At 37.4% G+C, this 12,201-nt stretch overlaps 1 long non-coding RNA gene across 1 annotated transcript in view; it reads left to right on the top strand.

Moving 5' to 3' along the window:
- LOC126651369 (uncharacterized) overlaps positions 1–11,538 on the top strand; it is a 100,568-nt gene extending 89,030 nt beyond the window's left edge. Inside the window, exon 3 of the long non-coding RNA XR_007631659.1 lies at positions 5,478–11,538. This is a non-coding gene — a long non-coding RNA (uncharacterized LOC126651369). The remainder of the gene's footprint in view (positions 1–5,477) is intronic.
- Positions 11,539–12,201: the final 663 nt, after the last annotated feature.

The following is a 12,201-nucleotide window of genomic DNA, read 5'->3' on the forward strand; positions in this document are numbered from 1 at the left end:
AAGACCACGTAGAAAAATGTCCTGAAAGGGGAAGAGCATCTAAACTCTGATGTGAACACTAAAATATTCACTCCCTTGCACTCAGGGAAACTGAGGAAAACAGACAGGAGGGCACTTTTCTAACAGCATTCTTCCTAGCTTGTTTCTTAGATGGAAAGAAAAGAGATAGCCAGAGAGGTCTGCAGATGAAAAAAAAAAAAAAAAAAGAAAAAGAAATTAATTGAAATAAATTCCAAAGCCACAAAATGATCAACTTTCACTGCCATGAGCTCTGCAAGCCCCCAAACAATACTTAAAAGTGTTTAATTTTTTTCACATCAATTTTAATTAAGCTCTCATTAGGCTCTTGTGCCCCTAGAATTTGGCGGACAAAAGAAGCTGGCTTGCCCAGCGAGTTTCCCAAGCTTGCACAGCTCTACTCCTTAGGAGATTTATCGCATTTTTTTCCTCCTCTTGAAAGAACCTTACATGAACCAATTCAAATGAAAACCACATGGACTAAAAAAGACTTCATCATGCCAGATACCTTTTTATATCCAAAGCAGTGAACTTGTAGTCAGTTTGTCCTTTCATGTGTTGTTTTTTCTGGCTTTGCGACCTAAGAATGATTTTTTACTACGTGCAGTAGTAAAACAACATATTATGCAATTCTATTTTTCAGGGAGAACACTATGTAATTCATAGCCTTTGCAATGCCACATTTTCTGTTCAACAAATACAAAAAGTGACTTCTCTTTCTCTTGTGGGCAGACATCTAGAAATTTGTGTTCAACAAATGGTATTCCAACCTACCATTTTTGGAGTTTTGGAGTTTTAACTGTTTCAAAAGTGACTGCATAATGTAGCTCTAACCAGCCTCCAAACTGTATTTTTATCCCTGTCATTCAAGAACCTGGCACGTAAGAGGATTAATATTTTTTATCCTGAGGTTTCCAGTAAAAGAATACAGGTGAAGACACAGCATACCATAACTAGCTTGCAACCCAACAGATCTGATAAAATAGGAAGATCTTGCCATAAAATCACATGATGGATTAGTACCTGTGTTAAAATAACTTATTGGAAATGTACTCACTGGGATGATTTTGAAGATTATGCCATCTTCGAAAGAAAGTTTTCAGAACTCTTTCCTGTTTCTTAAAGCCAATCTACAAAGGAGTTAGTCCAATTATTAAGTACACTTTTTAAATGGATGCTTTTGTTTTTTAGCTTGGAACAGAAGACCATCCCTCTAACCCTTCTATGGATTTATGTGGTGCCTCACACCTCTTCCGCATGCAAGGATCATTCACTTGCTAGATGTGTGTTCACATGATGGATAGTTAGTTATTGATTTTTCCAAATCAAGGTTCACAGCTCAGGAATTATCTCTAATGTGTAACTGGGAAAAATTTCCCAAAGAATTCACTCACCTAGTACTTAGAAATATGTTAGAACTTTGAAAAGTGCTGACAAGGAAAACATGATTACACTTAAGTGTGTCTTCTTCCCATGCTCTGTAGTGCTGCTAAGAAAAGACAAAATACAGGTGAGACTCATTCAAGTCAAGAAAATGCATTTGCAAGCCTTCTAGACAAGTTCATGGGAGAATAATGCATTTATTGCTATACAACAATGCTACATCAGGATCAGGATAGTTCTGAGTTGCAGCTTGCTGGAGGCTGGGCTAGTGTTCTCAATAGTATTGCTGTGTGTTTGTCTTCCTAATATAATCTGCTTTACATGTCTAATTTTAAGTGTTATGACTCTTTTATTTAAGGAGTGGGTGACTTTCAAAGGGAGGATCAAGACCCTAGAGATAGCTGGTGTAGCCCTCATCAGAAAAAGTCCAGAACTTCTGCAGCCTGGTCAGGACTGAGAGGTAATGAACAGCGGTATTTGAGCTGTTCACAGAAGATATGCCCATGCCTTGCCCTGGAAATCAAAATACTACAGCAGTCCTTCCCTCCAGCTCTGCATCTGAATACCCCTATTATCACAGTTGACCTCCAGTTCATCCCAGCTAGCAGCTAGAAGAGGCATCAGTGGCAAAAAAGATGGTTTATAAGGCATTCAAAGAAGAGGCCACCCATGAGGCACTGTCACCCTCAGACACCCGGACAGCACTCCAGACACAGCTGACCTAGGCTGTGAGAAGGCCACGACTGTCAGAGTTGAGGTTTTTCCAGATCCTCTAGGGAGGGATGATCTATGATCTCCTTATATGTGTCTGCTGGAACCAGAATATCTTCCTCAAATGTGGTTGTGGATATCCTGATGGTGTTAAAACCATGAAAAGGACCAGTAAGTAACAGGATATTTTGTGAGAAACAGAAGCATCACAATTCTTGTAACTTATTGGCCATTTATGGACAGCAGGAAGGCTGCTGGGCAGACAATGCCTTTGTCTTTAAGTGGTCATGCAAGCTTAATATTTCTTCAGCCCCAGAGGTGTTGTTGTAATAAACATACTCTATACTGAATCTATGGATCTTGCAGCAATTTGTATCTAAAAATCAGAAACATAAGGAAGCTAACAAGTAAGTGGGATAGGGATGTGCACAGGCACAAGTAGGAGGGAGTACTAAGCACACTACCCCTTGTGGTACAAAATAAATCCTTGATCTGTCTTGTCTCTGCTCCTTTACTTTAATAATGCTCTTGTGAAAATTAAGATGATAAAGCATAAGAGGAGATACTACTAGAGATGGAAAAGGTGCACTTCACTTTGTGTTTTCCCTAGTTCTTCTTGTAACGGGGAAGGACAAATCTGGCTGGCCAGAGTGTCAGAAAGTTTATGATGGGATTGAGCAATCTTCACAGAAGACTAAGGGGTCTTTTGCCTCCTATGTAGTCCCTCTATTCATGAAGTCATATTCTTTTAGCTCTTTTCCCCAGTTCTTCCAATTCAGATGGGATTCATAACTTCTCTTGAAAGAAGACCTTTCTTTCAGTGGGTTCTCTCACATTTGTTCTCCTTGAGGAGTATTACTTTTGGCTTGAGTTTTCAGTTGGAGCTTTGTCATCTCCCCCATGAGTATCCAGCCCCATTAGACACCAGTGACATAAATTCCAGCGGCACTTAGTAATGAAGGAAGTGAAGTGACTATGTAGTCCAAGTGAAGTGAATGACTTAACATATATCACATCAAATGCTATAAGAGAAAGCTGGTGTAATAGTATTCTATACCACGTTTACACAAGATAGGATGGCTCCTGGCATTATATGAGATTCCAGTTAGTTGCTGCATTTGAAACAATTTATTAAGTTATAATGTTCAAGACCTTTTCACTCACCCTTTGTATTGCAGGTATCATCTACTAAACTAGAACAGAGTGAAAATCAGCTGAGTTGGGTTGGCTTTTTGGTGTTAAACCATGCCAGGACAAGCAGACTAGGAAACGACCAGAAAGTAACAGAGAGATTAGTACCTCTTTACCTCCTTTCAGTGCTGTTACACTTCTTGATACTGAAAGTCACACATTCTTGCTTTAAATATGTATATTACATCTTCTCTGTTGTAATGCATGCATGCTGGTGATTTTGGAAGCATACGCAAGCTCGGAGGATCTTTTGAAGCAGGTTATTTACTCAGTGATACTTCCATGTTTTTGTGTTGCAAAGATCTCCATCCTGTTTCGGATGCTTTGGGAAATTAATCTGGCTAAAAAAACCAAAATGATTTCTGATTGGCCTCTATATCTTCTGTCCACTGTTTGTAACTGGTCCAGTATTTTGCCCAAATGCATAGTACTGTTCCTTTTCCCTGACTAGCTGAGCACAATTTCTTGGATCAGTCTGATGCTCTGAAGTCTCTGTGTTAATTTCAAATTATCCTTCTGGAAATATTTAACAATATTTAATTAAAATTTAGTCTGAATATCCCTTTTCTCAAGACAGACTACAAGAATACTTTATGAGTGAACCTGCGTGAAAACAGACTGAATAATTTAATTTGGCAAAACAAAGATTTTTGTGGAAAGTTTGTTGCCTAGCTCTACTTCAATATAATGTATGTACTACGTTGCTGAAAGGTGCTCAGTAAGTCTTAACTTTACAAGTTTAACAGTATATTGTTGATTAAACACATTTTTTTCTAATTTTGGGGGGTTTTTTGGACTAAGCACAAAATTTTTAATTTCATCCATCACTTGAAAGGAATAGTCTGTCTCTTTTTGTAATCCTTTGTTAGAGGATAAGTGGAAAAATAATGTAGATGGGAAAAGTACATTAGAGATACTATGTGACTCAGACAGTTCAGGATTTCTCCCTTCAGAACCTATTTCATATTTGCCAAGGAATTCACTACCATCTTACAGTATCTCTTACTATCAGTTTGAAACTGTTCCAAGACATCTCCTAGGCAGCATTAGACAGAGATGGTAGAGATGCTCTGCTCACTGGCAGCATTAGGAAACAATGTTCTTTGGCAGACATCATCTTCCAGTATAAACCTGTGGACTAGGATAGACATGGTGCCAGAGTAATGAGGCTTTCCCACCATCTGGGAAAGCTTGTTACTCTGACATTCTTGGTACAGCTGGATTTTAAGCTGGTCCCAGCTTCACTGAAGGTTTGTCTGCGGGTGACTGGGCTCAGCAGATCACCTCACCAGTGCCGCCCCAACCTAAAATATGTAGACAGTTTTTATAGCTGTTGTCCAGTGGCCACACCAAGACAGTGACTAGAGTAATTCCAGACTGGGAAATTTCAGGAGCTGCCATGTAAAAGAGATCGTAATTCTTTTCCACCAACAGATAAAGAAAACCTTGCAGATAAAACAGATGTTTTTTGTTTGCCCAATATACCCTGCACAAACTAAGTTAATTCTGAACTGTCTGACCCCTTAAGGTGGCTAGAGGGAATAATCTCATTGTGCAAATTCCTTGTTCAAGCTTTGCAGTTGAAATTCGTGTGTGAAATAAGAGTACATCTGTGTTTAATTTTACAAGTTTGCCATACACCATAACCTCAGAAGAACCCCTCAAGATCATGCAAATTAAAAGCAAGTATTCAGATGATTTGCATACATGTTTTTCTGGGTTAGACATTACATCGGAATGCATTGACGGTGAATGGCTGTGACTAATGTAACAGAGCCTTACATTTAATGTACTGCATTATACAGTTTTATGCACAGTAATGTAATAATTAGTTTGTCAAGATATCACGCTCAGTTCAAATTTAAATAGTGTTGCTCTCTGCTGGTTAGTCTTGTGAACTACATATTTGTTAATATGAAAGCTTCCCATTAAATTGTTTTCAGAGACAGGATTTCAGGTCCCATTCCACAAGCAGAGTGATTTTGTGAGAATCAAGGAAGAACATACAACAACAAATCACTTTGATCACATTTGCTCTTTTCTCTGGCAGATATTATTAAAAAACAGTCTTAACTCTTATTCTACAGAATTGCTGTGTGGTTTCTCATTAACCCATCCTGTATTTTCAGATTTGATCATTCCTGATTATCTTTTCTATTCTCTTTTCCTCCTAGATTTCCCACTTCCTGAATAAATATTCTGAAGAGCAATATTGAAGGATGCTTCTGTTATTCTTACAAGGAAGTAGCAGACAAAACTGCATTTTTTGAAGAAAAGGAACTACTCATCACATTAGGCATGTTCTAATTTTGCTATTTGGGCTGAACTTTTAGAATTACTTTTTCTCTTGTTTCTCTACCAAAACCTGACGAGATCTCGAATATTCAAGTACAGAGCCTAAGTATTCAACATATTTGCAGGTACAATCCTATATGCTGGGTGAGCTGCAAAGTTTAGGCAAACATCACATCTTTTAGTGGCAAAGAGGGATTTTGGTTTGCACATGGGCATCTAAGTTAACTTTAATCACTGCTGATCAAATTCTTGACATCTTACTTTTCCTATGCGCAGGTGAGAAGGAGCCTGGAGAGAAGACAATGTAATGAGACCATGATAAGCATTCTGTAGGACAATACAAAGAGTGATTACTTTTCCTCTGACCCTCTACAAAACCACTGCACAAGAAAACAAGTAATAAAAATTGAATTTTGTCAAGAATTACTTATATTATTCAAATGGATCATAATGTTTAATTTGGCAATCTTTTAAGTTTGGCTGATTCCGCTCTTTGCTTAGGAAAACAAGCTCTGAGAGGTATCAGCTTTAAGTTATTTACATCCTACTTAGCTAGGATATATATCATAGCTCAGTTTATGTATCATTCCTTGACTGTATGAAATGAATACCTGACAGTTATCATAGAAGTTGTTAAGTGATCATAGATAAAGAAAAGTTTTCAGTGTAATTATTGAATAATGTGTATAAGTGAAATTTCTTTTAATTGTGAATTTCATAATCTACTTCAATTCTATATTTTAAATTCAAATTTTGTGAGCTAAAGACTAAGTTTTTCCCTTCCTTATGTTTTCAAGAACATTAAAATCCAGATCTTTCATATCTGTTCCTATTTATGTCACTAGAAAAAGCTCCTTGCTGCGTTTACTTCATCACAGATGTGCGTTGTATGAATTTGAAGACATCTTCAAATACCTCTTGGTCTATTTCTCCTTCCAACAGACAATCCCTTTAAGTCTTCTGAATTTAATTTTAATTATATGCTTCAGTTGCTGCCATAAAACAAGTTAGTCTTGGCCCTGATGTTATAGGTTGTCAGGAAATATTTTATATGGAGAAACAATGAACAATGAGTATATGATATAACTTGTGGAAAAGTTGTGCTCCTGCAGTTTTCACTCAGACATTATTTCCACTTATTATGGTCTTTGCTGCCAGTGTTTTCCAAAATAATAAAATCAGGACTCAAGAAGAAAATATGAGTGAGGATCAATATGTACTCATAGCAGACTGAGAGTTTATGTTTGGCTGTAAAATAGGGAGACTTTGGCAAAATTTCAGTACATAATATTATGTGACAAATCTCAAATCAGGACAGGGAGTATGCCATAATTTTTCTTTAGTACCAATGAAATGTAATTTAAAGGGAATGTAGGAAGACAAAGATTGTCCAGAAAGGATTGCTGGGATATGAGATGTCCAGTGTTTTCCCTTTACAGCCATCAAATAGTAAGTAATTGTGATTTGGTTTAGGTAACCATAGGTAAATCCCATACTCCAAATCAAGTGTTACATTTGACTATTTTGATAATTTTGACTAAGGTAACTTACATCAGTCATTTCACCTGGGTGCCTGACTAACTTCTGTCAAAGCCACTCGGGTACCATGGTTTTTCCTGCTGACTAGCTACTGCCTGGGGATAGCAGTGATTCTCTGCAGTCATCATCTGCCTTTCAATCTTTTATACATATTTATATTTTTTTGAGGCATCTGGAAATTTTTTTTTCTCAAGGTCAACTCAATGTAAAAAAATTAGAGCACAGAGCAGTAACTGTGTCTTTATGTCCCATGCAGAAAAATCTACATCTTTACCATACAGGGGTAGGTTTTGTTTTTACCTAGATAGAACTTTTTCTCAAAAGAAGTGCTCTTGAAATCCTTTTTTATCTGCATTTAAAAAAACAAAACCAAACCCAAACCAAACCAAACCCCAACAAATACCCAGACAAAAGACAAACATATTCTATGGAAGAAACAGTGCAATATGACTGTGATATAGTTTTGTACAAGTATGTTGGACTGAATTGAAGGAAAGGGAAATGAAGCACAATAGCATTTTATTTTTTAAATAGAGCTACATTACCATGAGAAAACTAGTTAATAGGAAGCTAAAAAGGAGCAGCTAGAAGGATAAATTTTTTATAGCTCGCGTGGAGAATGTTTAAAACCACCACATCAGAGGATTGCAGTTAATGAATAGTGCTAATTAAACAGAACCATTCAATGAAAACAGAACCATTCAATGAAAAACCAACCACAAAAAGAAAAGGATTCAGCTCCATGAAACAGCCAAATTAAAGAGGAAAGTAGCTCTTAAAAATACATCCACCCAAATAGATGGAAGTCATATATAATTGGGGGAAATAGAAAAGGGCATAAACTCTACCATAGAAAGAGCAAAGAACACTAGAAGCGGTAAAAAAAGAATAGTAATTTTAGAATTTTGGGAGGTTGTGAAGAGGGAATCTGCCAGAGCATTTGTCTTGTTTATGAATGATCAAGATGCCACAGGAACTCTTAAGCAGGATGAAAGCATAGGAGAAAAGTAATCTGAAATCTTGGCATTGGCTTCCATGATAGAGGAACTGGTTTGTGGAACTGCTGAGAGCAGAGAAGATACCAATATGCTGCTTTGAATGCTGCATATTTTGAATACAGTGTGTGGATCTGGTCATTCCATACAGAAGAACTAGAACTAAGATAGATAAAGTATACCTAGGAAAGATATAGAGAAGAACAAGAATAACCTAAAGTTTGGAACAACTTTCACATAAAGAAATGACAAAGGAAGGACTTGTCCACTTGGAAAGAAGAACTCTATAAGAACATGAACAGTGAAGTAATAAAATAAGAAAACTGTTGAGCTTTTCCCTCTATATAATAGCGGAGACATGGAAGTTTCAAAGCAATGAAAATAAATAGTTTTTAAAATATCTTTCACATAATTTAAATATTTAAATTTGACAACTCATTGGTAGAAAATGTTGTAGAGGCAACAATGCCATGTGAGTTCAAAAACAAACAAACAAATTTAACAAAGAAATAAACAGACTCACAGGGCATACACTAATTAAACATGTCAATCTGGGTCAAAACATCATTTCAGGAGGTCCATGAACTTAAAGAAGTAGGATAAGTATAACAGGGGAAATACAATAACTGTTCACAGAATGTTAATAACTGAAAGAGTCTATAAAAAGACTTTTAATGTTCCTTTATCAAATTGTCCTGTTCTTTATCATTAACAGCAGAAGTCTCAGTGATCAACACTACTGTTCTCCTGTACACTGGTTGTTCAAAACACACACCAGTAAGAACTTGGTGGCTATACAGAATTTTTTTAGATGTTGCCAAGCTTGGAGTGTTTGCTAGTGGGTTGGATATTGATGGCTTTCCTGCACTTCAAACCCTCCTCCTTGTCCATGTTTTGCAAAAAGACAGAGTTTGCATTTATTAAATGCTAATGATGATTCGTTTAACTCCCAGATTTTTTGTTCTTTCCTTTCTTCTGTTCTTTTTGATTTAAATGTGTGTTTTACCTTAAATTTTGTTTTCTGCCTCAGTCAATTTGTTTCCTTGTATAGAAAGCTTGCTCTGGAATATAGTTGAGGTAGCTTGTAAAAGTGACTTCCAGTGGGAACATAAAGCCATCCCCTATATATTATGGTCAATACTCCTATATTTACTACTGCCTCAGCTCAGACCTTGCACAGTGACCTGTTTTCCACTGTTAATCTAGGAGTAGTTGGACCAATTCTACATCTGAAGAAACATGCCCTTGTGCTCATAAAATAAGAGCGATTATCTTTTACCTCTTTGAAGTACTCACTGCATAACAAACTTTGCCTTGGACTTCAGAAGAACAAAACTTAAGTATTCCAGGGAAAAGCAGAGAGCCATCCACCCATCCATAGGTCGTAGATATGAACTCATTGCTGCAGTTGACATCTCTAGACCTACTTTAAAGAGTTCCCACTCTTGTGTGGCACAGTGTCTGAACATGGCTTTTATATTTTCATGTGTTAGAATGTGTACCTTCCCCCCAGAACTAAACCTTTTTCTCCTCCTCCACTTGCTTCCTTATCCTCTGCTTTGGCAGGGCTTGTACCCTGAGTTTGATACGCTGCTCGGCAGTCACCATTACGTTTCCTGGCCTAGCCTTGTGTCTTCAGGCACTTATGACATTGGGCCATTTTATGCTGACAACCTGATGTAAAATGAGCTCCTTCACATGGAAACAACCCTCGGGAGAGCAAGTTCCTTCCAACTGGCTTCATATTTTGTTTACTGAAGCAGTTTGATTGTCTCTGTGTTATACTCACATATCTTGTAATTTTTCAGTACTGCTTCTATTACTTTTGGTAATTTCAAAGTTTTGGGCCAGGTTAAGTTCTCCAACTTATTCTGCCAACAATCATCCTTTGAATTCTCTCCTTATTAATGCCATAAACCAATTTATATTATAACATTCCCTCTAGGACTTTTCCAAATGAACAACATTCAGTGAGCTTTTATTCTACCACACAGAGTTGCAGTTTCTTCTTGTGTCTCAAATTATTATGAAATTTAACACATTCTACAGAAACTCTTAACTTTCCTGAGTGAGCTTTTAAGATCTTTCGTAACTCCTCTAAATTATTACCACAGAAAACAGGACTGGAATAAATCTTGTCCTGGAGCATCCTTCTGCCCCAAGACAAGAGGAGTTCTACCTGAATGAGCTGTTGTTTTTCCGAGACTGTAACAGAGTAGGAGGAAGATTTATACAGCCATTGATTAAAAGCTTTTCTTTATCTGCAGATCTTGTCTGCAAGAATAGGGAGATCACAGCTTTCATAAATTGCTGCCAGCCCTTATTTACTTTATTGCCTGTGTTCAGTCTTCCTAAAAAAATATTGCTGTTATGATTATTACTTCCTCCACCTAGACTGGTTTTGAAATGGGATCAATCAGCTACAGTCCACAACCCAGTTCCTCCTGCAACTGAGCTGGTGTGCAACAGCTGGGTGCCCCTTTCACTTACCTGTAGAAACAAATTTGCTGCTCTGAATCCTGACTGATTAATGCCGTTTATTGCAGAATCCCAACTCTGGTCCCTTTCAGACACAACTCTGAACTCTGAACTCTCTCAGCAACTCCTCTCTCTTGTTTCAGGAAGGTAAAGTTCAGTTTAGTCATAAAGCAGACGGACAGAGCTGGGATGGAAGCTCTGGAGCCCGAATGGGTCAAGCACCTAACTTTTTAAAGTCATTGCCCAAGCCGGGTGCCTAAAACAGTTGCAAAAAACAGTCGCAAAAAACAGTCTTAAGGCTTTTAGTACTTCTAGTCTCTGTGCTATTGCAAACAGACTGTGTATTTGGCTGGATAATTTTTGTATCTTCTTTGGCCTTGGCTTTTTCAGCTTGCCTCTTAGTTACTCGGAGAGGTTTTACCAAGGGTTTTGTATCTGGTATCACAGATGTAACACAGAGCTCAAGGGAGATGACATATTTTGGATCCGGTTTAGACTTGGCTTCTCAGGGAAATGTTTGCTCTTATGATTTTACTTTGTAACTTAATACCATTTTTATATTCAGCTCTGAACTCTGCAAATGTTAAGGAGCAAAGCTCTCTGACTTCCCCGAGAGGTTCAGCATTAGAATAATTTTATGAACACTGGAGCTAAAGAGTAAAGTAGTGAAAAGGTTCTAGTGACAAAGTCCATCCTAGGTTCTCTGCTGATTTAATCACTAGAAAAAAACACATCTTTTTTGCTCTGTTAGTACCTTCCAGTCATCTGAAAAAAACTTCTAACGTGTTATTCAGACTGCAGAAGGAAGGAAGGCAGATGTACTGCAAAGTCTCTGTGGTCTGAATTGATAAGCCTCTGTCTTCTTAACAGTGTTCACAAAGATTTTTTTTTCTGTATTGTACTACTTCTCATTGCTGCATGTGGAGTGTTCATGCTGGATTAAAATTAAAAATTTAATTTTTTTTAAAAATAAATAAAAAAATTTAAAAAATTAAACAAAATGCCCAGATTATGATCTAACTGCATTAGAATTGTCCACTTTATATGCCACGCAATAGGTATCTTTTTTAATGTGTATTATTATTGAGAAACATAATCCGTAAAAGAATGGTATTGGTTTTACACAACATCTTCATCAATGACCTGGGGAGGGACATGGCAAGGGAAACTGCCATGTTTGTAGATGACACTGAACTTTTATTCAAATAATCAGTACCCCACTGGTAATGAAGAAGCCCAGAAAGACCTCACCAAACTGAGTGAATGGGCAGGTAGGAGGAGGTGGTTTTCAACTCAGCAGTGTTGAAAACATCAGATTAGGCATCAAAGGAACAGCAGTCTAGCCCACTGAGCTTTGAACAGGCAGCAACAACTCTGGAAGGAGTTTTTGGAACCATAACTGAAAATCCTCCTCAACTACAAGCTCAGTGGGTATCAGAAGGAACAACCCAACACAATATGAGACATCACAAGGTGAACTGAGAACAATACAGAGCATCATTTTGCATGCCTTGTTGAGTACTGCACACAGTTTGGGATGCTGTATTCATGAAAGACTTAATGGAGTTAGACAAGGTACAGGTAGGAGCAA

Source organism: Myiozetetes cayanensis, unplaced genomic scaffold, assembly GCF_022539395.1.
Source record: "Myiozetetes cayanensis isolate MyiCay16 unplaced genomic scaffold, myiCay2020 scf6-25, whole genome shotgun sequence".
NCBI lineage: Eukaryota > Metazoa > Chordata > Aves > Passeriformes > Tyrannidae > Myiozetetes > Myiozetetes cayanensis.